Source organism: Myxine glutinosa, chromosome 4 (genome assembly GCF_964187855.1).
Source record: "Myxine glutinosa chromosome 4, kmMyxGlut1.1, whole genome shotgun sequence".
In the NCBI taxonomy this organism is placed as follows: domain Eukaryota; kingdom Metazoa; phylum Chordata; class Myxini; order Myxiniformes; family Myxinidae; genus Myxine; species Myxine glutinosa.
In genome coordinates, this window is record NC_136264.1 from 41,765,499 (window position 1) to 41,790,357 (window position 24,859).

At 44.2% G+C, this 24,859-nt stretch overlaps 1 protein-coding gene across 7 annotated transcripts in view; it reads right to left on the reverse strand.

Annotated features, from left to right (window-relative positions):
• LOC137424604 (calmodulin-binding transcription activator 2) overlaps positions 1–24,859 on the reverse strand; it is an 884,665-nt gene that overhangs the window by 731,872 nt on the left and 127,934 nt on the right. The gene's annotated exons all lie outside the window — the stretch shown is intronic.

The window sequence follows — 24,859 nt, forward strand, 5'->3', positions numbered from 1 at the left end:
ATGGATATGAGCTTCATAAAAGGAAATGAGGAAGTACAAAATCATCCAAATTTGGGAGAGGTCTTACACTGACTTCCCAGAATACTCTGCTCATGGATTTTATATATATAAACTTGAATTTTATCAGCATATAAATTGTGCTGTATGTATGGATGTGTTTTAGGCATAGATGATATGGGAAAAGAGTAAAGAAAATTTTGCTGGTTTGAACTATTGTGGGTTTTCAGTTCTGGAGTTTAAACAAAGTCACTGGTTAACAGATGAGAAAGGATAGTAAATAAATTATTCTCTGCTGGGCAAATTAAGTACGATATTACTAAGACTTATGAGAGGTATTGTTCCGCCTTACAGCAGTGGAAAATTATTGGAAAAAATTAGATCCAACATAATGAATCTATAAAAGAATGTGATAGGGATAATATCCTCAATTTGTACTAATTATTTGATTGTGGGTAAAGGAATTAAGTCATCGTAGTGGATTGTTAACAGCAGCCTGAAAATGTCCTGAGAGTGTGCATCCATGTAATCAGAAATCCCAGATTTGTTTTTACAAACAACATTTTGGTAGAGGTCTTGTGTGGAACACTTCCTTGGTAGATAAAAACGGTACTGCATGCTGGCAGCCACTTTTGCGGCCAGTTAGGCCAAACAAATTGAGAGGAAATTGTAGTTAAATACGTAAGTTACACATGGCTATTTGTAAAAAAGGAAATTTGTTGAGATGGGAAACATTTTTTCGAAGGTTTATTAAGGTGTTATAATATGACATGTGGCAAGGCAAACTATTGGATAGGAAAATTAGATCTGGCTATAGAATAAATTTATTGACCCCTTGAAGTTAATCCTTCGAATCATTGTTTCACTGGCATTTTTGTTCACATTGGAAATAGTTTGGTAGAGCTTTGGTTAAAACCTTTGGTTGCGGTATCTTGGAACGAATTGATAAACCATAGGAGATTGATAAGAATAGAAACAAATATGGACCCAAAATAGAAAGTTGGATTCATGCCTCTCATTGCAAGCAAGCACATGGGGCTAAGGTGGACGATCCCACAGAAAATGAGGTTGCACCTAGCAGCCCAGCAGAACATTCAGTGGTAGAAAAATGATAGTCATGATTTACAGTCATTTGAATTACATTTTAACACCCCTTGCATTGATAAACATTACATTTTCAACATGTGATATTCCTACTTGGAATAGTGACATTTATTTGCCTACATGACATACAATTACCTGCTGATATTAATACAGCATGAGTGAAAAAATGTATCACAACTACACTCATGATCAGGGGATTGAGTTCAACCCCGGGAGATAGGGGGATCAGGGTAAGACAAATAATCTGATTATGTTACATATTAAGGGATTTTCTTTATTTACCTTTTAGGAAGCTTGTTAGTTTGGTATATAATGTTAAATGTCATCGACATATAACTATGTCATAGATATGAATATATACAAGGAGTAGCAGACTTGTTTGTTGGTTTAGTAGTTATATTGGCAATTGTTTTAGTGGTGGCTTGCTTGAAAGCCTTAGTGACGGTGTGTTTGAATAAGGTAACCAACAACACGATGATAACACATGAAGTGACAAATGAGGAAAGAAATGTGGAACCAAAAAAGGAAGACTTTTATGGCGACATAAACAGTAGAATTAAGATAATGGCATAACGACAATGTTATGAGTTGTGTCAATTACAATATCAATGAACTCATATCACCACGAGTGACACACTGTTAGGGAAAAAAAAAAAAAAAAAAAAAGAAGAGGGAAAAGAAAAAGTGGAGAGGAATTATGGTAATAATACATTATGCTTAATTTGTTGGTTTGGGAAAATTGTTGTTGGGAATTAGGTATTCCCGTTTGTGATTGTAATCATATACAATGCTATTCTTAGTTTAGTAATAAAATACATACCTGATTGAATATTATTTGTGTGACGCATATAAATGAATATAACTTTTGTGTTAAGGAAAAACAACAAATTGTTGAATGTGAAACTGTCGGAAGATATACATGATTATGCTGATTTCATGGTAAGAAGTACCCTATCTGATTCAGTGTGTGCGGAAAGCAGATTCAGATATGACTGAGCATAAGGATAAGACGAGATCACATTTTGGAGGGATTGCTAACGGAATTGGGAAGAAGAAAGAAAGAAAATTTGTGGCTAAAAAAAATGAAGTTAATCGTGGCATACACCCTCTTTCTCAAAGAATGATGAAGACATTCTCCCGTGTAACTTGGAGATGAATGCTTACCTTCACCAAGGAAATTTATGTGACCATTTGCCTGGATCACACTGCAACATATGAAAGAAAGGCGATCACTTACTCTTGTTCGAAGACTTCGAACATTCACCACATCAGAAGTTGCAGGACAACGACATTTTACCTGCAACCTCTGTGAAATGCGGGGACATATGTTATTACTTCACCAACGTCCGGGGAACCAGCATGGAGCTGCAAAAAAAACGGCTGTGCCCTTGTCACAACAGCTGTGCACGATTCTGCTGGTTGCTCCTGGTAAGGACCATGAATGACCTGAACACCATGGTCCCAACATCAGTGTGGATGCATCCGGCATCCCTGTTCCACATCTTGCTGGCCAATCAACGTCACACCAATACTTGCTGCCCACTCACAATGAGGGAAGAGGCAAGTCGACTACAACTGGGTGAAGGCCTTGTTCAAGGAATCATTATGGTTCACAGCAAAAAAAGTGGCAAGAATGCTACATGGAGAGAAGGGTCAGTCTATGACTCCGCAGTGTTACCACAACAGCGAAATCCTACACGAAGTAGTGCAGGAGCTATGAAGACATTAGGAGAAAATGTTTCATACCTGGATTCAAACACAAGTGATCAGCCCTTCCTTTCAAACAAAGTTAACATTTGTGTGGAGGCAAACGTTTTTGCCAGATGGTGCAGATGCTTTACAAAACTTGAAAATGAAGTGAAATTGTTGTATCTTGGTGATGGTGAAGTGTTGTTTTGAAAATATATTTGTGATGCAAATGCAATAGATTGAACAATATGGAAGGAGTCAATGACCAACGAAATGTTTTGTGATTCTTGCAGGATGACGGTGTATGCCTAAGGGAATTTGATTACTAAAGTGATTGATTATTTACTTATACTTGTAATGATGTTTACTAGTAGTGATTGATTGTTTACTTATATTGATGTTTAGATTAATGGTTAATATAAACAAAAACAAAAAGATGAGGGAATTGTGGAAGTGTAACTCAGTGTAACATATTGATTGGCCCTGGTAACTTATTAATTAACCTGGTAACAAAGCAGATACATTTTATGTGTATGAACAATGTAATCTCTTGAAACACCTGGTCAAGGCCCCAGGCTAGAGCACCCCCCCCCCTGCTGTGATTTCCATTTACACAGCAGGAGGGGAGCGAGCTGATGCCAGGACTCGGTGCGATGCATGACCTCGGGACATTAGCGGAGAGGAGATTAAGTCCAGTTTGGCGATATAACGAGAGCAAACGTTGAGTAAAGTACACTTGTCCTCAGAAGCCCTGCCCGACGGAACGATGGAATGAACGAGGACTTGCTACGAGGAGCTCTGACGAACGGGACCATGGCGGAGGAACATCAGCCGAACGAGAAGGCATTAGCGAAAAGAGTTAACCTGGTCTATTGAATTATGCGGTATTATTTGGTAAAGGGAATGAAGTGTATAACCAGTTAATAAACCAGACCTTTTGTAAACCTGTGTGCGGTCATTGGAGTCCTGTGAGTCCCCCAGTACAAATTCCCTGACACGACCCATGGGTCCCCCAAGCGAGACCAGCAGCAGAATCTCCTTGCTCCAGCCGGTGACGTCACCGGCGGACAACCTCGGCACCGGGGTGGCTGGTCACGTGACCACCAAAGCGTGCCGCGCGTGCGGTTATAATCCTTTGCACCTGTCGGTCACGTGACCACCGAAACACGCCTCGCCTGAGAGGCGTGGCTTTCGGTTTCGGTTATGCTTTCTGGGTTGGATATATATGCAGCCCGATAAACGGGCTTTTGAGAGAGTTCCCGAGTTGGTTTTTACAATAAACATCTTCTCGGGCGAGTTTGTGTCTTGCCCGTCACTTCGTCCGTCTCAAGCAAGAGCCCGGCTCTTCACTGATGACCCCGACGTGATCTGAACACGCAACCCCGACTGCCCCCGCACGGATGCGGGGGCTGCGAACGGACACGGCAAGCACGCCCTAGCCAGGGAAGCCACCTAGGCTGGTGACGCCGGCTTCTCCCGCACGGCTTCGGGCGCAGTTTCGACCGCGGTTTCGACATGCCGGAGTTTCGGTAACGACGACGGCCATGACTATGAGGTTCGCGCACCGCGCTCGGCTCCTCCTCTATGACCGGAGGGGCGAACCTATTCCAAGACCCTCCGAAGGCACGGCTGCTTCGTCACCTTCGCGCGCACTGACGTTGGCGGAATGGCTGCTTCGTCACCTTCGCACGCACTGACGTTCGCGGCACGGCCGCTTCGTCACCCTCGCGCACCTACAACTACAACCGCAACTACTTCTCCGACCCTGCATCCTCGGGAGGCCCGCGAGGAACCTCGGCAGCCTCCCCCGAGGCCTTGACCAGCCCCTCGGTTGGCTCACCCGCTTTTCGCGTGCACCGCTCGAGCCTTCTCGGCACTGCACCCGCGAACTGCAACCTCGGGAGGCCCGCGAGGAACCTCGGCAGCCTCCCCCGAGGACTTGCCCGGCCCCTCGGCCGCCCCCCGTCCACTGCATCCCCCGAGGCCTTGGCCAGCCCCGCATCCTCGGGAGGCCCGCGAGGAACCTCGGCAGCCTCCCCCGAGGCCTTGACCAGCCCCTCGGTTGGCTCACCCGCTTTTCGCGTGCACCGCTCGAGCCTTCTCAGCACTGCACCCGCGAACTGCAACCTCGGGAGGCCCGCGAGGAACCTCGGCAGCCTCCCCCGAGGACTTGCCCGGCCCCTCGGCCGCCCCCCGTCCTGCACCCCCTGTCCGACCACCCGCCACCACACCGGACCCCCCCCCTGCCTGCACCCCCCGTCCGACCACCCGCCACCACACCGGACCCCCCCCCCCCCCCCCCCCACGACTGGCCAGGGGTCGTTTCGGTCGGGTCATCTGGACCCCCCTCAGGTCGACCTTCCTGGATCAAGTCCATTCTGGGGGGGGCGTGTGTAGCGACCCATGGGTCCCCCAAGCGAGACCAGCAGCAGAATCTCCTTGCTCCAGCCGGTGACGTCACCGGCGGACAACCTCGGCGCCGGGGTGGCTGGTCACGTGACCACCAAAGCGTGCCGCGCGTGCGGTTATAATCCTTTGCACCTGTCGGTCACGTGACCACCGAAACACGCCTCGCCTGAGAGGCGTGGCTTTCGGTTTCGGTTATGCTTTCTGGGTTGGATATATATGCAGCCCGATAAACGGGCTTTTGAGAGAGTTCCCGAGTTGGTTTTTACAATAAACATCTTCTCGGACGAGTTTGTGTCTTGCCCGTCACTTCGTCCGTCTCAAGCAAGAGCCCGGCTCTTCAACGTTATCATTATTACGAAAACGATACTACTGTATTAAGAAAACTGGGCTTAATTTGTCCGAAGCGGGCTGAAGGTGAGGCATGAAGGCACGAAGCCTAAGGCCTGTACATACTGTGTCATTGGAAGAGCCGTAATGCCTATGCTTTCGGTATTTGATGGTCATTTTTACACTCGATTTGTTTATGTTTCACTTCACACTGAATGAAAAACGTAAAGGTAAAAGCATGCAGATTGTGATATATGCCAGGTTCGACCGCCTCGACGACGTGTTCGGCCTGAACGGCATATAAATTAAAGTGGCGGGCGGTGGAGTCAGCCTCATACGCAATCGTACGCCGTAATGACATCATAGATGTAATGACGCGTGGCGGACGGACACAAAACTTCCACTACTTTAATATATAGATTAGGACTTAGATGAAGATGTAATCACAGTTTAGGTCAAATTTATGCAGAAATACAGAATGCAGGGCTCACAAAGTTTTTATCACCACTGTAGGTATCCTCGTCAATAATCTTAAATCCAATGGTTCTTTTTTTTTTTTTTTTGCATGGTATAAAGACGTTGTACACAAAGCACTACTACCCATGAGGTACTCCAAGAGTTCTTGCTATTTTATAATTTATTGTGTTCTATGTCTCACTTCACACTTCTATGTTAGGCCAATTCCAGAATTCTGTTGAAATAGAGCTTGTACTCCAAGGTTGAGTGAGATACAAATGTAATCCTTTTTTTTCTCTCTCTCCCAAGAACTTAAACCATTTAATGATGCACAAAAATGTACTGTGGTGATATATTTAATCCAACTTTCCATCCAATCTCTCTTTTTCTCCCTTACTTCCACACTCTGGGAACAAAGAGTTGGTGCTGCCAAAGCAGTCGCATAACAAGGATTATGTAGTGTCGATTGACGTTAAATATGAATAAATACGAGTTTTCATACAAGGAATTTCAAAGCAGGAGGGGCCATTTGACCCACCAAGCCTGTGCAATGGTTGCCAAATTATGGTTCCTTGTCCGTGCTCTGTTCTTTTGTTAAATACTCAACATTAAGCAAGGAACCAGCACAGAGCATTTTTCAAGTCTTTGGTATGACGCAGCTGGGGTTTGAACTGGCGACCTTCCAGATTCAGAGCGGATGCTCTAACCATTATGCCACCAAGTCTGGTCGTATGTTTGCCTTCCAAGCAATTAATGGGGGCAGGAATTTGATCACTCACATAATCTTCGTTGAAGGACACTGCGGGATCTTTAGTATCCACCAACTAATATTAGCATTTGGGACACCCATCGTGACATCCTTCAGGTGGGTGCACTCAATGTAGTTACACCATGCTGCGAAGCACCAATCCAACAGTTGATAGTCAGGCCAGGAATCGAACCCAGGATAGAGAGATCAGAGACAAGTGTGTATGGCATTCCTCCGCAACACTATTTTTTGAGGCTGTATTCTATCTTTAACCTGCAAGATGGAGAGGAGGGTTGGGCAGGGGGAGAGGAGGGTTGTCTAGCCTGGGTTTGAATCCCAACCAAGCTATACCCTATCATCCCAGTGTTTCACTGGCAGGGTGATTGATCCAACAATGTTTGTGCCGTCCTTCGGATGGACGTTCAAACAGTGTGTCCCATCTAGCAGCATTCGTTGGTGGGCATTGAAGATCACACGGTGTCCGTCGCGAAGAGTGGGCCAGCTATCACCGGCACCATGACCAAATTACAAATTTCTGCCCAAACCAGCAGAGGGCATTGCATCAGCGGCACAGCCATGCCCTCAGCCAATTATGCTACGCTTCAGCCATGTGCTGCATACGAACAAATAAAACGACAGGGTTGGAAATGAAGAATGTGGTGGGTTACTGAACATATGCAATTCAAGAAAAATGGAGTTCAACAAAAAAGGCGGTTGTGAAAAAAGTGCCGAAAATCGCTTCATGAGACATTTCAAGTTATCATAACAACAGGTTGTTAAAGACGTTGATGCTTTAAAATGTTGTTCCGTAGTGCTAAAACTTCCAGAAGTCAAGGAAATGATAAGCTGCTATGGACAGAAAACATAGAAGAAAAAAAAAAATTGGCTGTTTACCTACTTGGTGGTTTGACATTTCAGCGATGATCTTTACACATGTTAGTCTTGTTAAAAATTGAAGACAGGTCCCTTATAAAGTTCACCATTCCAACCTCCAACTCATCAGATACAAGATGTATATTTTAGACTAGAAACACCTGCTCGCTATAGGAGCAGCCAAGGGAAAATGGGGGCCACATTATTATCCTTATTATTGGGCCCCCAGCAATCCATGTTGGAAACCCGATTGTTTTTCTCCATATTATTTATTATTATTATCACCTCAGCCACCGAAGGTGGATCAAGGTTATGTTTTCACCCCTTTTTGTTTGGTTGTTTGTCTGTGAACAAGATATCTCAAAAAGTTGTGGATGGATTTGGACGAAACTTGGTGGATCGGTTGGGTGTGTGACAAGGAAGAGCTAATTCAATTTTGGGGAAGATTCGAATCCGGATCCAGATCAGAGATTTTTTAAAGCAATTCTTCACCATTGAGAGATGGGGCTAAAACTGATATGCAGACTTGGCATTTAATATGGAATATTTTTTTTGTGGGGGTGAACTTACTTTTCAAGATGACTTAGAACCAAGAGTTCATTGGAATTATGTTGAAATTATTCTAGATTTTGTTAATGTGACCTTGAAAAGAAACAAAAACCACATTTGACATTTCGAAACAAATAAATTGATCCTTGAAAGTGATGTAAACTGATATCGAACGCGATTCACGGACAGTACTGTGTTAAACTTCTGTACGTTTTCCAGAAGTATCTCTTTATTTTGCACATTAGCCAAAAAAGATTTCAACAAAAACAAAAGCTAAATTATGACTGGGATTACGGACAGTAAAATTACAGTTCAGTACGTCGTGTTACCCCCACAAGCATTCAGGAGAGCACGTACACGTTGAGGCATGCTGTTCATGAGATTTGCCAAGGTTTGGACAGGAATCGCTTGCCATGCAGTGACGATAGTCTGCTGCAATTCACGCACAGAGGTAAGCTGCTGGTCCAAGTTGTCGATTTGACGCGTTAATTCTGCCCACAAGTTCTCGATCGGATTCATATCCGGGGACATGGCAGGCCACTCCATATGCCCGACACCACGGTCAGCAAGGAAGTGTTGGATCATGCGAGCACGATGAGGCCGTACATTGTCATCTTGGAAGACAACGTTTCTTCGAAAGGCTGCACGAGCAAATGGAAGCAATGATTCTTCCAGAATGACCCTGTACTTGAACTGGTTCAGGTTTCCATTCAGAACAACCAGGTCAGTTTTTCCCCCTGCATGAAAAGCAGCCCAAACGGTCACCCCACCACCTCCAGCTTGGACCCTTGGCACTATTTTTTTTTTTTTTTTTTTTTTTTGTATACAAGATCGAGGGTCGTGAAAGAGCGAACATTTATCACACAGAAAGACAAACCGACAAACCGACACATAACCGACAAACCGACACATAAAACAAATAACATCGGGAGCGGTAGACAAGATGGGGAGAGAGGGGGAAGGACACAAACACAACATTTGAGAGCAGGAACCGAGAGACATGGAGACATCGAGAGATCTGTGGGAGGGAGAGGGCTTTGGGGGGGAGGCATGGGAAAGGGGGTGGGAGAGGCATAAAACATATGGACACTGCCAGGACTACCAGGAAAGAAGTTGGAATTACAAACAAGGTGGATCTGGGGTGAATTAGTGGGGGTAGAAAAGATCAAGGTTTTGGATGGGGGAAGATAAGAGATGGTGGTGAACAGCTGTTTTAAAGACCTGGAGGGAGGGGTGGGATTGAAGGGAGTGTGGGAGTTTGTTCCAGAAGCGGGAGAAAAGAGGAATGAAGGAGTGAAGGTGAGCAGAGAGCCGAGATTTCGGCAGTTTAACCATCAGAGGCTTGCTGGCAGATCTTGTGTGACCTGCAGGAATATTTGGGGGACAGAGCACAGAGAGAGCTGGGGGAGCAAGGCCGGAGAGGAGTCGGTAGAAGACAGAAAGACCACCTACCTGCCTGCGGTGAGTGAGTGAAAGGCCCTCAGAGATAGCTTCATCGCGGGAGATTCCAATGATTCTGAAAGCTTTGGTTTCAACAGCGTGAAGCCGAGCTAGGTGTGAGGCAGGAGCACCAGCCCATAGGGGAGAACACTATTCCATTGAGCTGCGGATGAAAGCCTTGTATGTGGTGAGGAGCTCAGGTGTGCCTAGGAAGGACTTCGCACGACGGAGGATGCCCAGTCGGCGACTGGCTTTGCAGGCCAGCTTGGAAATGTGGTTTTCCCAAGAAAGATCATGGCAGATAGTGAGACCCAAAAGCTTGAGCGACAGAACTTCTTGGAGAGGATTGTTGAGAAAGTAGATGGGAGGGTTGTCCAGTCGATCTTTTCGGAGAGACATAGTAAGAGTGTGAGACTTGTCAGGATTGAAAGACATGTTCCACTTGTTTGACCAGTCTGTGATTTTGTCCAGGTCTTCAGAGAGTGAGGAGGCTGCAGACTGCCGATCTGAGGGAAGAGGAATGGAGCGGCAGAGAGTGGAGTCATCAGCAAAGAGATAGAGAGGATTTTCCAGAGAGTCGGAGAGATCATTGATAAAGACCAGAAAAAACACAGGGCCCAGCACACTGCCTTGGGGAACTCCAGCCTGAACAGGAAGGGGAGATGAGAGAAATCCATTCAGGGCCACACGTTGACTACGACCAGAGAGGAAGTCCGCAAGCCATGCATGGAGATTTCCATGGATACCATAGGAGGAGCGCTTGGTGAGCAGAGCTGGGTGCCAGACCGTATCGAAGGCACGTGATATGTCAAGGGAGACAGCTCTGATTTCCTGTTTGACATTGAGGACCTCCATCCATTGTTGAGACAGGAGAAGCAGCATGCCCAGAGTAGAGTGACCTGGTCTGAATCCAAATTGATGATCAGAGATCAAGCCATTGGAGAAGAGGAAAGATTTCATATCCGAAGCAATGATGGATTCCATGACTTTGCTGATAATTGGGAGCAGGCTGATTGGTCTGTAGTTAAAAGGATCTGTTTTTGCACCTTTTTGTGAAAAGCGGTAATGTTTGCTGATTTCCAGGATGCTGGCAGATGACCTTGAGCAAAAGATAGGGTGAAAAGAACAGAGAGAGGGTGAGATAGAGCGGCAGAGCAGGATTTTAAGACCCGTGGGCTGATGCCGTCTGGTCCAGTTGCAGAATCAGAGTCGAGGTTAGACAAAAACTCCTCCACCTTGTCAGGAGAGAAGGACACAGAGTCCAGGAGCAGTTGGGTTCGACTGGGAAAGGTGGGAACAGAGAGAGATGGGGTTGGGACTAAAGATTTTGAGGCAAACACAGAGTTGAGGCATTCGGCCTCAACAATCTTCATTGTGGGCTTCATGCACTTGTCTGCGCACTCGGACGCGGCCATCTTGACGATAGACCAGAAATCTAGACTCGTCACTGAAGGTCACGTGATTCCAGTGTCCTGGCTGCCATTGACGGTGCTCTCTGGCCCACTGCAATCGGCGCTGGCTGTGTTGTCTGGTCAGGCGTGGCTTTCTCAGGGGACGCCTGGCACGATAGCCTGCTTGAACCAGTCGTTGGTTGACTAGCCTTCTGGATACAGGCACATTTGTCAGTTGTTGCCACTCAGCCCTAAGCCGATTAGCTGACTTGGTACGGCCATTGCAGACTAACCGGTGCAGCTGGCGATCATCTCTCCTTGTGGTTCTGCGTGGACGTCCTGGCCTCGGTATTGGAGTAGGGACACCCCTCTGAGCATTTCGTGTCAGGATCTTTGACACCTGACCTTGAGTGATGCCATACTGCCGAGCAATAGCACGCTGTTTCATGCCAGAATTTCGTAAAACCACCACTCCATGACAAACAGCATTGTCAAGTTGACGGACCATCTCCAGAGGAAGCGGCAATAACTTTTGTAGACGTGCAGCAGTTGTTTTCCACTAATACAGAATGCAACAACCCTTATATACCCGATTGTGAAGCCAATCGTCAAATGTACCTGTCCTTACATTTTGTCACGCCACCTGTGATATAATCCTGTTATTGACTTCTTGCTGCAAAAGACAATCAGTGACATGGTTCTTTCAACAAAGACATCACCGAAGGGTAAAAGAAACTCACCAGATTGATATACTGAGTTCAGAAAGTAAACCAAAGTCAAGAAAAACAAAATATTCCATATTAAATACCAAGTCTGTACAATGCCTATAGAAAGTCTACAACCCCTTTCACAATTTTCACCTTTTGTTGCCTTATAGCAAGACATGGGAGCGAGACATGGGTACTGAATGTAGAGCAGCAATGAAGGCTGGAAAGGGTGGAAATGCGAATGGTTCGGTGGATGTGCGGAGTATCGTTGAGAGAGAGGACGACAAATGATGAATCGCGAAAGATGATGGGAATAGAGCCTGTGATGGATGCTGTGAAGAGAAACAGGTTGAGATGGTTTGGTCATGTGTTGAGGAAGGATGAAAATGACTGGTTGAGAAGAGTAATGGAAATGAATGTGGAAGGAAGTAGAGGACGGGGAAGACCAATAAAGACTTGGCTAAAGGTGGTGGAAGAAGAAATGCGGGCAAGGGGGTTAACAAGGGGAGATACAGAAAATAGGGCAAAATGGAGAAGATTGTCATGACCTTAAAATGGCCCGCAAGGCTAACCCCCGCTCTAGCAGGGAAAATGGCCTTAAAATGCCTGTTGTTGTTGTTGTTTTGTTGTTGCCTTATAGGCTAGAATCAAATTGCATTAAACCAGACTTTTTCCACATTTATTTACACATCCTAACCCACAACTTCCAAGTGAAAAACAAATTTCAGAAAATTAATTAACTAGAGCAATGCGACTGTGTCACCAATATGCCTCCGCATAGTCCCACAAAGGGTAGATGCCCTCGTTCACTGTACTAAAAATAAACAAGTTTGATTTAAATCCCTTCAGCTGTTCTCAAGTATCACATTTTCACCAGACTTGACACGTTTCACATTGATCGGTGAAACGGTTTCAGAGAAGGCATTTTTTTAATTATCAGCTTTCAAGCTAATATGGCTGCCACACCACATGACATATGACCTTTAAAAATATACACTCTGCATATGTATCGGTAGGGGATCACGTTTGTGAAGTTTAGTGTTGATTGGATAAGGTTCGTTTTTCTATCCAAAAGCTACCAAACCACATGACCTACATCATCATTTTCAAACTATATGCAACAGTCGTGTTAGATGATATTTGTAAAATTTCGCATCAATATGGTAAGCGGTTTCAGAGATATAATTATTCAATACTTTCCTTCAATCCAATATGGCTGCTACACCATGTGACCAATGATGTTTCCGTGATCATCTTTCAATCACCATGCCTAGCCAATGATACAAGTAAAGTTTTGAGTCAAACGATTTGGTGGTTTGGGAGAAGATGTTTTTTTCCGATTTTAGTTTAATCCAATATGGCTGCCAAACCAAGTGACCTATGATGTTGTAACTTTAATATTTCATAACAAATAGGTCATAGATCATGTGCATGTAATTTCAAATTTTTAGGATAAGGAATTCGATTGAAACATTTTTGCCTGGTATACCACTTCACAGTATGATGTCATCATTATCATTCTTTTGTTCCCCATTGGGAGTACTTGACAATGTGCCAAGTTTCAAATCTTTCCATTTTTCCAGAAATATTTTTTTAATTATTTGGCTTTAATCCAAGATGGCTGCCATACCACGTGACCTATGCCATCACGATCATCATTAAAAAAAACTTTCTGCATTGGTGTCACTCCTACCCTGAAAGTTTCATCTCAATTGGACATGTGGTTGCTGAGAAAAACAAGTTTTAGCTCATACGGACGGACGGATGTACAGACATGCAGACAGACAACCTGAAAACATAATGCCTCCAGCCACCTTCAGGGGCGGAGGCATAAAAAAAAAAAAAAAAAAACACCTTTAGAGGCCATTTTTCCCCACAAAGCGGGGGTTGGCCTTTTTCGGGAACCGTGGTTGTTGTTGTTTTTCGGTCCCCTTTTTGAAGCAATGTTTTACGGCCGGATGCCCTTCCTGACGCCAACCCTTTTTGCCGCCTTTAACGACAAACAGGGAATTACCAGTGAACTGGTACTCAATTAGCCGACCTCGGAAGGATGACAGGCTGAGTCAACCCCCCTGGCGTTAATTCAGCAATCGACCGGGATTCGAACCCAGGATCCTAGGATCCTAAGCCGGCACCCTAGCCGCTAGCCCAACACCAGGCAACACCAGGCATAAAAATACAAAACGATAATATTCTGGTTCTTCCTCTCTGGGGTATATGGATTACAGTAGATTTAGAGTCAAGCCTCATGAATGTCCAGTGTGTGTTCAGTTACCAAGTTTCTTGTAGAGAGCTCTCTAAGTTGCTCAAGTATCCAAACACGTACTCAATTCAAAACCGTTGATAAGGAATGGCTGGCTTGGCAAGCACTAGATAGCTTCTTGGGAAATGAACACACCCCGGGTTTCCTACCTTTCAGTTTAAGGTTAAACAGCAGTAGCGACTGTTTCAAAAGGTAATCATGCGCGTTTGTGTTTTAGGGTTAGACCTCAACATGGAGCTATCTTAACTATCCTAACACGGATATACACCTCAACACGGAGTTCGCCCAGGGGGAAAATCACCCTTGGGGAGGGGAGGGGGAGGTTAAATCGCTACAACCTCCATTAAGTGACCCTTAGTCTCCCTGTCAAGTTCGGTTGCAAATGGATAAGTAATGACCGAATGTATCGCTGTCAAAAAACAGACACCAAATTGCATATTTTTGTGTAATTATATGAAAGTAGCCATTTTGTTTCTGGGCTAGCAGAGAGTATGCAACCACACTGCCCAACATCTAGATTCTAGACAGTGTAATAATTATTCAACAAGAATGGTAATTACAATGACAAATCATATCAGAAAAACGTTTCATAAAAACTTATATTTTGCTAAACAAATTCCACCACAAAAGGCCAAGAATGCAGTTGGTGTGTTACAGGAAAAGCCTTAAGTTGCTGCTGAAATACATGAGCATGTTGAATGAAGCAAAGCTCTTCTGGTCTTCACAAAAAAATATATATATGTATATCTATATGTACATTATATATATATATATATATATAAAAAAGGGTTTGATGGCAGTATAATAAAAATGTTCCTGATTGAATACCAATATGGTGAAAGCAAATGCTCGATCGATCAGTTCACACACAAGTTAATTGATGCTTGTTGAGAATCAATTTCATCAATTAAAAGCAAACTCGAACAGACAATGGACAATGAACACAGGGTATGAGGAAATGAACCTTCAGTTTAAGCCATACCTTCAGAAGAGAATGCTAACCACACGATATAATCTATAAAATACACTGCAATGAAGAGATGCACAGCATTAGTATGGAAACTCTGACGTCATCAAATTGAATTGGAAAAGTCAGAGACAGCGATCCCCAGAACAGCAAAATATGTGGGGCGTGCAAAACGTTTTGTGAATGATAATTACAACAGTTTAAGACACATCAATTGTTTTCACACAAACATGTAATACAGTGCTGTGCAAAAGGCATAGGCCACCTTAAACAAACATCTTTATTGTAACATTGGCATATTTTGAAAATAAAAGCTGTTATTACCTCCGCCACCAAAGAGGTTGTTCTCATCTGCATCTGTTTGTTACTTGCGAAATTGAAGATTTGCAAGCATATTGGTTGGTCTGTATCTGGTATTATGTCCGTCTGTGTCTGTGTGTCTGTGTGTCTGTCTGTGTGTCTGTCTGTGTGTCTGTGTGTCTGTCTGTGTGTGTCTGTGTGTGTGTCTGTCTGTGTGTCTGTATGTCTGTCTGTGTCTGTCTGTGTGTCTGTCTGTGTCTGTCTGTGTGTCTGTGTCGGTCTGTGTGTCTGTGTCGTTCTGCGTGTCTGTGTCGGTCTGTGTGTCTGTGTCGGTCTGTGTGTCTGTGTCGGTCTGTGTGTCTGTGTTGGTCTGTGTGTCTGTGTCGGTCTGTGTGTCTGTGTCTGTCTGCGTGTCTGTCTGTGTCTGTGTCGGTCTGTGTGTCTGTGTCTGTCTGCGTGTCTGTCTGTGTCTGTCTGTGTGTCTGTCTGTCTCTGTGTCTGTCTGTCTCTGTGTCTGTCTGTCTCTGTGTCTGTCTGTCTCTGTGTCTGTCTGTCTCTGTGTCTGTCTGTCTCTGTGTCTGTCTGTCTCTGTGTCTGTCTGTCTCTGTGTCTGTCTGTCTCTGTGTCTGTCTGTCTCTGTGTCTGTCTGTCTCTGTGTCTGTCTGTCTCTGTGTCTGTCTGTCTCTGTGTCTGTCTGTCTCTGTGTCTGTCTGTCTCTGTGTCTGTCTGTCTCTGTGTCTGTCTGTCTCTGTGTCTGTCTGTCTCTGTGTCTGTCTGTCTCTTTGTATCTGTATGTATGTATGTATGTATGTATGTATGTATGTATGTATGTATGTATGTATGTATGTATGTGAATCGCCTACAGATTGCATTTTTTACTCTATCTTCACAAAAATGGACCACCTGGAAGAGGTAGTAACAAGCTGGAAGCCTATTGTTTGCGGTCAATAAGGCAAAGGTCAAGATGTCATAAATCTTCACTTTTCATCTGATGAATTTGATATCTATAGGGTGTTTCAAAAAAAAGTGGACTACTTGAGCAGCCTGATATTCTGTCGTTTATAATGCTGTACCCTTCTCTCTTGCAGGTTATGGTGGTGGTGGTGGTGGTGGTGGTGGTATGCCATTTCTACCAAGTAGTCAGTAGGACCCGATGTCAATAATGGTGTTCACAGTAGAACAAAAAGTGAAAATCCTGACTTTGTGGTTTGAAAAAATCCTATGTGCGGGTGCGCCGGCGACTGTCAGAATTGCAATGTTCACACCCGTAATGGACCTTCCAATGGGAGCATTCAGTGGTTTGTGGAGAACTTCCAAGCACATTGAAGCACGAAAAATCAAAAAGGCAACAATGGCGGCTCACCAAGTGTTACCATGGACCAAGGGAACATTGATCTTATGAGAGATTCTGCGATCAAAAGTCCTAATAAAACCCCTACCGGAGAAATAGGGATCTCAGCCTCATCTGTATGGCGCATTCTCACTTCTGAACTCAAGCTCTACTCTTACATCATATGTGTGAAGCATAAACTAACTCTGAATGACATGGCAAGATGAGTAACAACGTGTGATTGGTTCAGTGACAAAATGGAATGGTAGGTACCAAAATTGGATCAACTCCGTGTGGTTCAGTGATGAAGCAAACTTCCATTTGAATGGGGCTGTCAACAATCACAACAACATCTTCTGGGGGTACTAAGCATCCTGAGAAGGTGTCTGAGATGTCTCTCAAGGGCCCCAAGTCCACATGCTTCTGTGCATTGAATGCTAAGCGGTATGCTGGGCCAGTATTTGTTTGAAGACACCAATGGTAAGACGGTGACAGTCAACGGTGAGAGGTACCGCGAGGTCTTACACCAATTGCACGCTGATCTCGCTCAACTGCTGTCTCCAAACAAACTCAGATTTGCATGGTTCATGCAGGACGGTCCGGTGCCCCACCACACACTGCAGGTGAAACCATCAACTTGGTCCACCACCGACTTGTAAATACCCATAAGATATTTAGACGCCAACAGGTGATAGACCCTTTGGACCACTTACACCTTTTACAACTTTAGACCGCACAGACATCTTCAACCCTTCAGACCCATTTAGACGCACACTACAAACATCTATAGAGTCCTCCTCTTGGAATACACAGACTATCCTTTTTTTCAGCAAGTAATGTGAATCTTTACCCATATGGAAGATGGGTTTTTTTACAAGGTGGAACAGCAGATTTGCATATTGTGTTACAAAAGCTGGCTTAAGCTTTAAACTCAAGGGCCCCAAGTTCTGAATGTATCAATATCTCAATATGAATATCAATATCAATATATCAATATCAATATCAATTATCATATCAATATCAATATCAATATGAATGTATCAATGTATCAATATCTGAATGTATCAATGTATCAATAACAATATCTCTCCGTTCTCAAGACCGAACTCTCTTATCTGTCTCCCTCTTCCAAATCCTGGTGGCGTCTGCTCAAATCTGTTTCTGGTGTTTGTTCCCCCTCCATCCCCTCCCTTACCTCAAACGGCTACACATCTGACTCCGCATGTGAAAAAGCTGAATGCCTCAACTCTGTGTTTGCCTCTAAATCTTGTGTCCCAAACCCATCCCTCTCTGTACCCACCGTACCCAGTTGTACCCAGCTGCTCCTGGACTCCGTGTCCTTTCCTCGTGACAAGGTGGAAAAGTTTATATCAACCCTCGACTCTGATTCTGCAACTGGACCTGACGGCATCAGCCCACGGGTCCTAAAATCCTGTTCTTCCGCTCTTTCACTCCCTCTCTCTGTTCTCTTCACCCTCTCTTTTGCTCAAGGTTAACTGCCATCTGCTTGGCAATCAGCCAACATCACCGCTTTACACAAAAAAGGTGCAAAAACAGATCCTAGCAAGTACAGACCAATCAGCCTTCTCCAAATTATCAGCAAAGTCATGGAATCCATCATTGCTTCGGATATGAAATCTTTCCTCTTCTCCAATGGCTTGATCTCTGATCATTAATTTGGTTTCAGACCAGGTCACTCTACACTGGACATGCTGCTTCTGCTGTCTCAACAATGGATGGAGGTCCTCAATGCCAAACAGGAAATTAGAGCTGTCTCCCTCAACATATCACGTGCCTTCGATATGGTCTGGCACCCCACTCTGCTCACCAAACTCTCCTCCTTTGGTATCAATGGAAATCTCCACCCATGGCTGGCGGACTTCCTCTCTAGTCGTAGTCAACGTGTGGCCCTGAATGGGTTTCTCTCATCTCCTCTTTCTGTTCAGGCTGGAGTTCCCTAAGGCAGTGTTCTGGGGCCTGTGCTTTTTCTGGTCTTCATCAATGATCTCTCTGACTCTCTTGAAAATCCTCTCTATCTCTTTGCTGATGACTCCACTCTCTGCCGCTCCATTCCTCATCCCTCAGATCGGCAGTCTGCAGCCTCCTCACTCTCTGCAGACCTGGACAAAATCACAGACTGGGCAAACAAGTGGAACATGTCTTTCAATCCTGACAAATCTCACACTCTTACGATGTCTCTCCGAAAAGACCGACTGGACAACCCTCCCATTTAATTTCTGAATAATCCTTTCCAAGAAGTTCTGTCACTCAAGCTTTTGGGTCTCACTATCTGCCATGATCTTTCCTGGGAAAACCACATTTCCAAGCTGGCCTCCAAAGCCAGTCGCCGACTGGCCATCCTCCGTCGTGCGAAGTCCTTCCTTGACACACCTGAGCTCCTCACCACATACAAGGCTTTCATCCGCAGCTCAATGGAGTACTGCTCTCCCCTCTGGGCTGGTGCTCCTGCCTCACACTTAGCTCGTCTTCACGCTGTTGAAACCAAAGCGTTCAGAATCATTGGAATCTCCCGCGATGACACTATCTCCGAGGGCCTTTCACTCACTCACCGCAGGCAGGTTGGTGGTCTTTCCGTCTTCTACCGACTCTTCTCTGGCCTTGCTCCCCCAGCTCTCTCTGGGCTCTGTCCCCCAAATAATCCCACAGGTCGCACAAGATCTGCTTGCAACCCTCTTATGGTTAAACTGCCAAAATCAAGACTCTCTGCTCACCCTCACTCCTTCATTCCTCTTTTCTCCCGCCTCTGGAACAAACTCCCTCACTCTCTTCAATCCCACTCCTCCCTCCAGGTCTTTAAAACGGCTGTTCACCACCATCTCTTATCTTCCCCAATCCAAAACCTTGATCTTTTCTACCCCCGCTAATTTCACCCCAAATCCACTTTTTTGAGGTGCCGACTTCTTTCATGGAAGTCCTTGGTGTCCTTGCGTTTTATGCCTATCCTGCCTCCCCCCAGGCCCTCTCCCTCCCACACATCTCCCGATGTCCCTGCTCTCAAATGTTGTGTTTGTGTGCTTCCTCCCCTTCTCTCCCCATCTTGTCGACCGCTCCCCTTTTTATATACTTTGTTTGCTTGTTTGTTTGATTTGTTTGTTTGATAAATGTTAGCTCTTTCACGAGCCTCGACTCTGTATACAAAAAACAAAAACAAAAAAAAACTGGCCTCCAAAGCCAGTCGCCGACTGGGCATTCTCCGTCGTGCGAAGTCCTTCCTTGGCACACCTGAGCTCCTCACCACATACAAGGCTTTCATCCACAGCTCAATGGAATACTGCTCTCTCCTCTGGGCTCGTGCTCCTGCCTCACACCTTGCTCGGCTTCACACTTTTGAAACCAAAGTTTTCAGAATCATTGGAATCTCCCGCGATGAAGCCGATTGTGAGGGACTTTCACTCACTCACCGCAGGCAGGTTGGTGGTCTTTCTGTCTTCTACCGACTCCTCTCTGGCCTAGCCCCCCCAGCCCTGTCTGTGCTCTGTCCCCCAAGTACTCCTACAGGTCACACAAGATCTGCCAGCAACCCTCTTCTGGTGAAACTGCCAAAATCAAGACTCTCTGCTCACCTTCACTCCCTTCATTCCTCTTTTCTCCCGCCTCTGGAACAAACTCCCTCACTCTCTTCAATCCCACTCATCCCTCCAGGTCTTTAAAACAGCTGTTCACCACCATCTCTTATCTTCCCCCATCCAAAACCTTGATCTTTTCTACCCCTGTTAATTCACCCCAGATCCACTTTTCTGAAATACCGACTTCTTTTCTGGAAGTCCTTGCAGTGTCGATGTGTTTTTTTTTTTTTTACCTCTCCCACCCCCCATCCCCTTCCCACGCCTCCTCCCCCCAAGCCCTCTACCTCCCACAGATCTCCCGATGTCCCTGCTCTCAAATGTTGTACTTGTGTGCTTCCCCCTCTCTCCCCATCTTGTCTCCCGCTCCCTTTATTTCGTCTTATGTGTCCATTTGTTTATTGTTTGTTTTGTCATTAATGTTAGCTCTTACACGAGCCTCGATCTTGTATAAAAAAAAACAAAAAAAATATTGGTTAACCATTCAAAAATCTGGAAAAATATTGTTTATTTGGATTTTGCAAGTACTGTGCTTTGCACGCAATCTTTCTTGTTTGTTTGTTTGTTTATCTGTGAGCAGGATATCTCAAAAGGTTATGGATGGATTTGGACGAAAAGTGGTGGACAGGTTGGGCGTGTAACAAGGACGAAAAGTGGTGGACAGGTTGGGCGTGTAACAAGGACGAATTGATGAGATTTTGGTGAAGATGCAGTTCCGGATACTATAATTTATGTGTTGCTTCACTATTGCGAGATCGGGCCAAAAACTATATACAGTACAATATCCCAAACAGCTATGGACAGATTCGGATGAAACTTGGTGGGTGAGTTGTGCAGGTGAAAGAACAAGCCGATTTGATTTTGGTTCAGATACGGATGCAGATCTGGTTACATATCTGGCCATATCCGTGGGATATCTCAATAAGTTATGGAACAGATACCACTGAAACTTGGTGGGCAGGTTGTGTATACACATAAGGACTACATAAGGTTGTGTATATATACATAAGGTTGTGTATATACATAAGGTATATACATAAGGACTTAATATGATAAGGACTACGGTAATTCATTCAATTTTGAATATGCAGATTCGGATCCGGATACTAAAAAAAAAAAAAAATTTCAAGCGATTCTTCACTATTGAGAGATCGGCCCAAAAGCAATACATAGCACGACATTTCAAAAAGTAATGGACAGGTTATGGCAAAACTTGGTGGATGAGTTGGATGAGTCTACCGAGTGCCATTCTAGTAATGATCATGTTTTATTAACCCTTGGATGCAGTGATTGTTCCTCAGAAGCCCACAAGGTTTTTTTTTTGTTGCAAAAACTATGCTGTACAAATTTTTTTTGGAATGAGCCTCATTTTCACAGACATTCATGTTCTTACACAAAATTCAGTGACATAAATAAATAAAATTTTAATTCAGGCTCGTGGGAAAATCCGACATGAATGCAGGCCTGAGGCCTTCAAGGCCCTGCATAAATGTTGTTGTACTACTATGTTATGTCATTATTTTCTTGATATGAGCCTCATTATATGCTCCTATAACTTGGTTACAAATAATTCAGTGACAAAAATATGAAAATTTAAAAAAGCTTTACACGAATACATTAGTGGGGCCTCAGAGGCCCAATGGCTGCGTTTATGTAGGATTTTTGACGCCTGCATCTAAGAGTTACAGAAACAAAAATGAATTATATTTTCCAATATTAATACAGCACAATAAATTTAAATATTTGGTAAGATCACCTGTTTCATCCAAAACAGCAGATATCCGTTTATGAATTCTTTCCTGCAATTGCTGAACATACTCCATTGGGATGTTGCTCAATGCATTCTGCAATGTTTCCCACAATTCGTCTTTTGAATTTGGTTGTTTTTCATTTTTCTTCCTGTCCAAATAATCCAAAAGTCAAGTAGGCCACAGCATTTTTTCACTCATTTGTATTTTCTGTCTTTCAGGTATATAAACCCACACCATGCCCAAGATATCAAACTCGCCGAGACTCAAAAATAACAGCTTTACACCAAGAAAGCAAAATTGCCAGAGAGAAATGTACCGTAAAACAGATGTGGCATTCAAGCAACAACACCGAAGCATAATGAGACCAGAGAAGTTAAAGACAGAAAACTTATTGGAAGGTCAAAGAAACTCATAAAACATAACTCAGTTCCTCAATAAATAGGGGGAAAAAAAATCAAGTGCTGATCTCACGTCACAACAGGCACAGACATCAGGGATTAAAATGGACCCATCCACTGTCAGAAGGTCTCTTATCAAAAGTAGTCTCCATGGGCGAGTTGCTGTCAAAAAGGCCTTCCTGCCGAAAGATAATGAGGCCGAGAGACTGAAATATGCTGAAGAACATCAGAATAGGGATGCAAATCAGTGGGGAAAGGTACTTTAGAGTGACGATTCAAAGCATTAAATTGTTGCAACAAAGAGAAGGCCGTATGTCATTTGGGTTCCATGGCCACTCCATCCATGTCACATGGTGGAGGCTCTGTTCACGTTTGGGGATATATTTCTGCCATTAGCGTTGGTGATTTGGTGAGGATTGAAGGAACAATGAATGTTGACAAGTACAAACACATCTGAATCCACCATGGTATCCCATTAGTAAGGAGGCTAATTGGTGACAACTTTGTTTTCCAGCACGACTAGCAACCCCAAACAGAATGCAAATGTCGTTAAAAACATATTTACAAAGAAAAGCAGTCAGGAACTCTTCAACCTTTGAAAAGGTCCTCTCAAAGTCGTGTCCTTAATATCAAAGAAGCTGTCTGGTATTATTTGCACAAAGAAAAACAAAAAACAACCAAATATATAACGATGAAATATGGGAAATATTGCAGAATGTATGGAACAACCTCCAAATGAAATTTCTCCAGAAATTGCAGAAAAGCATCCAAAAACGGATACCTGCATGAAAACGGTGGTCACACCAAATATTGAAATTGCACGCATTAATCCTATCCGATCCGACTACATAAAACAAGGTAATGTCTGTTTCTTATGGACTTCAAAAAGGCTTGGCCTACGTCCCCCAAAGTTTGTATTGGTGTTTGGGGAACCCAGGGGAGGTCGTCTGCATTAAATAAATCCCCATCACCCCAATGCTCCCCCTCCTCCTCCCACCCCCACGGTGTGGGGAGCCAACCTGCAACTTTTGCCTGAACACATAGAATGGTGCAAGGCGTTGAAACACAGAGCTGCAGGAGGGAGGGGTATATTGTGGGTGGGGAAATGATGCCAAGCTTGGGGTACCCAGGGTCAGGTCATTGGGAATTAAATAATAAATCCAACCCTGAAAGTGTGGGGAGACCACATGTAATTTTCGCCTGCACACATGAAATACGACAAGTGGTTGAACCACTGGCCCCTGCTGGAGGAAGGTGGTAGTGTGGGTGGGAAACTGCAAATTATTAAAAACAAATCCTCTCGCTCCTGGAGGGAACGGTCATTGACAAATATTGCAAATACTGAAATATTTCACTTAAATACAATTCATTTCTGTATCTTTAATTAGTTCACGAGTTATCAAGTGACCACTATATTCGTCATGTGTGTGCGTCTGTCTGTGTGTGTGTCTGTGTGTCTGTCGGTCCGCAGCATAACTACCCTATGATATCATCCGATCTTGATGAAACTTGGGTGGGAGGTTGATATCATGATCTAGTTGTGTCCTGCCTAGAGTGGGTGTATTTCGCCCACTGTGGGCGGAGCCACGCCTAAAAAAGATGTCTTTGTAGGGGGTAATCGAGTTCAAGCTACATCTTCTCCGAGGGGTTTTGTGGAATCTGACAGGGGTTTCGGTATTTGGTTAGGCCAATGTCATGTGTCTAGACCCACGGAGCTCGATTTTTCATTTTTCAATTAAATCTTCTTTTTTTTTCATTTCATTTTTCACCGAATTTTCGGTATTATGTAGCGAACTAACCTCATAACTGAGTTTTTTTTTCTTTGGCCCAATATGGCTGCCAGACCACGTGAGCGATGACATAATAAATTTATATTCTCTGATGTAATTGTTGAGTAGGTCACACTCGATAAATTTCAAACTGATCAGACTAAGCGTTGTCCCTGTCGAATTATGACATCGTCATTAAGGTAGGTACCAATGAAGTCATCGTCAACACATTCCTCATGCGGAGTTCTTTACATTGAGCCACCTTTCAGTTTTGTCCATGGAGCAGTTTCGGAGATGGAGGTGCAACCTTTTTTCGTTTTTTACAAGATTGTTCCTGTACCAGTGTACCACGTGACCTACGATGTCATAATTCTCATTATAAATTCTACAACAGGAGGTGCATTATGGTAATCTCATTATGGTAATACTTCTGTGTCCATCGCACCAACAGTTGCAGAGGGAAAAAAAATTTCATACTGATCAGATCAAGCATTGTACTTGTCAAATTATGACATCATAATGAAGACACAGATGACTAACATATCTTATTCCCAATGGGGAGTACTTGACAATGAGCCATGTTTCAATTTTTTTTTGGTATACTGAATCGAGGCTCGTGAAAGAGCTAACATTTATTTCACAAACAAATCAACCAGACAAACAAAATATATAAAAATAGGGAGCGGAAGACAAGATGGGGAGAGAAGGGGAAGCACACAAACACAACATTTGAGAGCAGGGAGAAGTGTGGGAGGGAGAGGGCTTGGGGGGAGGAGGCGTGGGTAGGGGGGGGGGGGGGAGTATAAA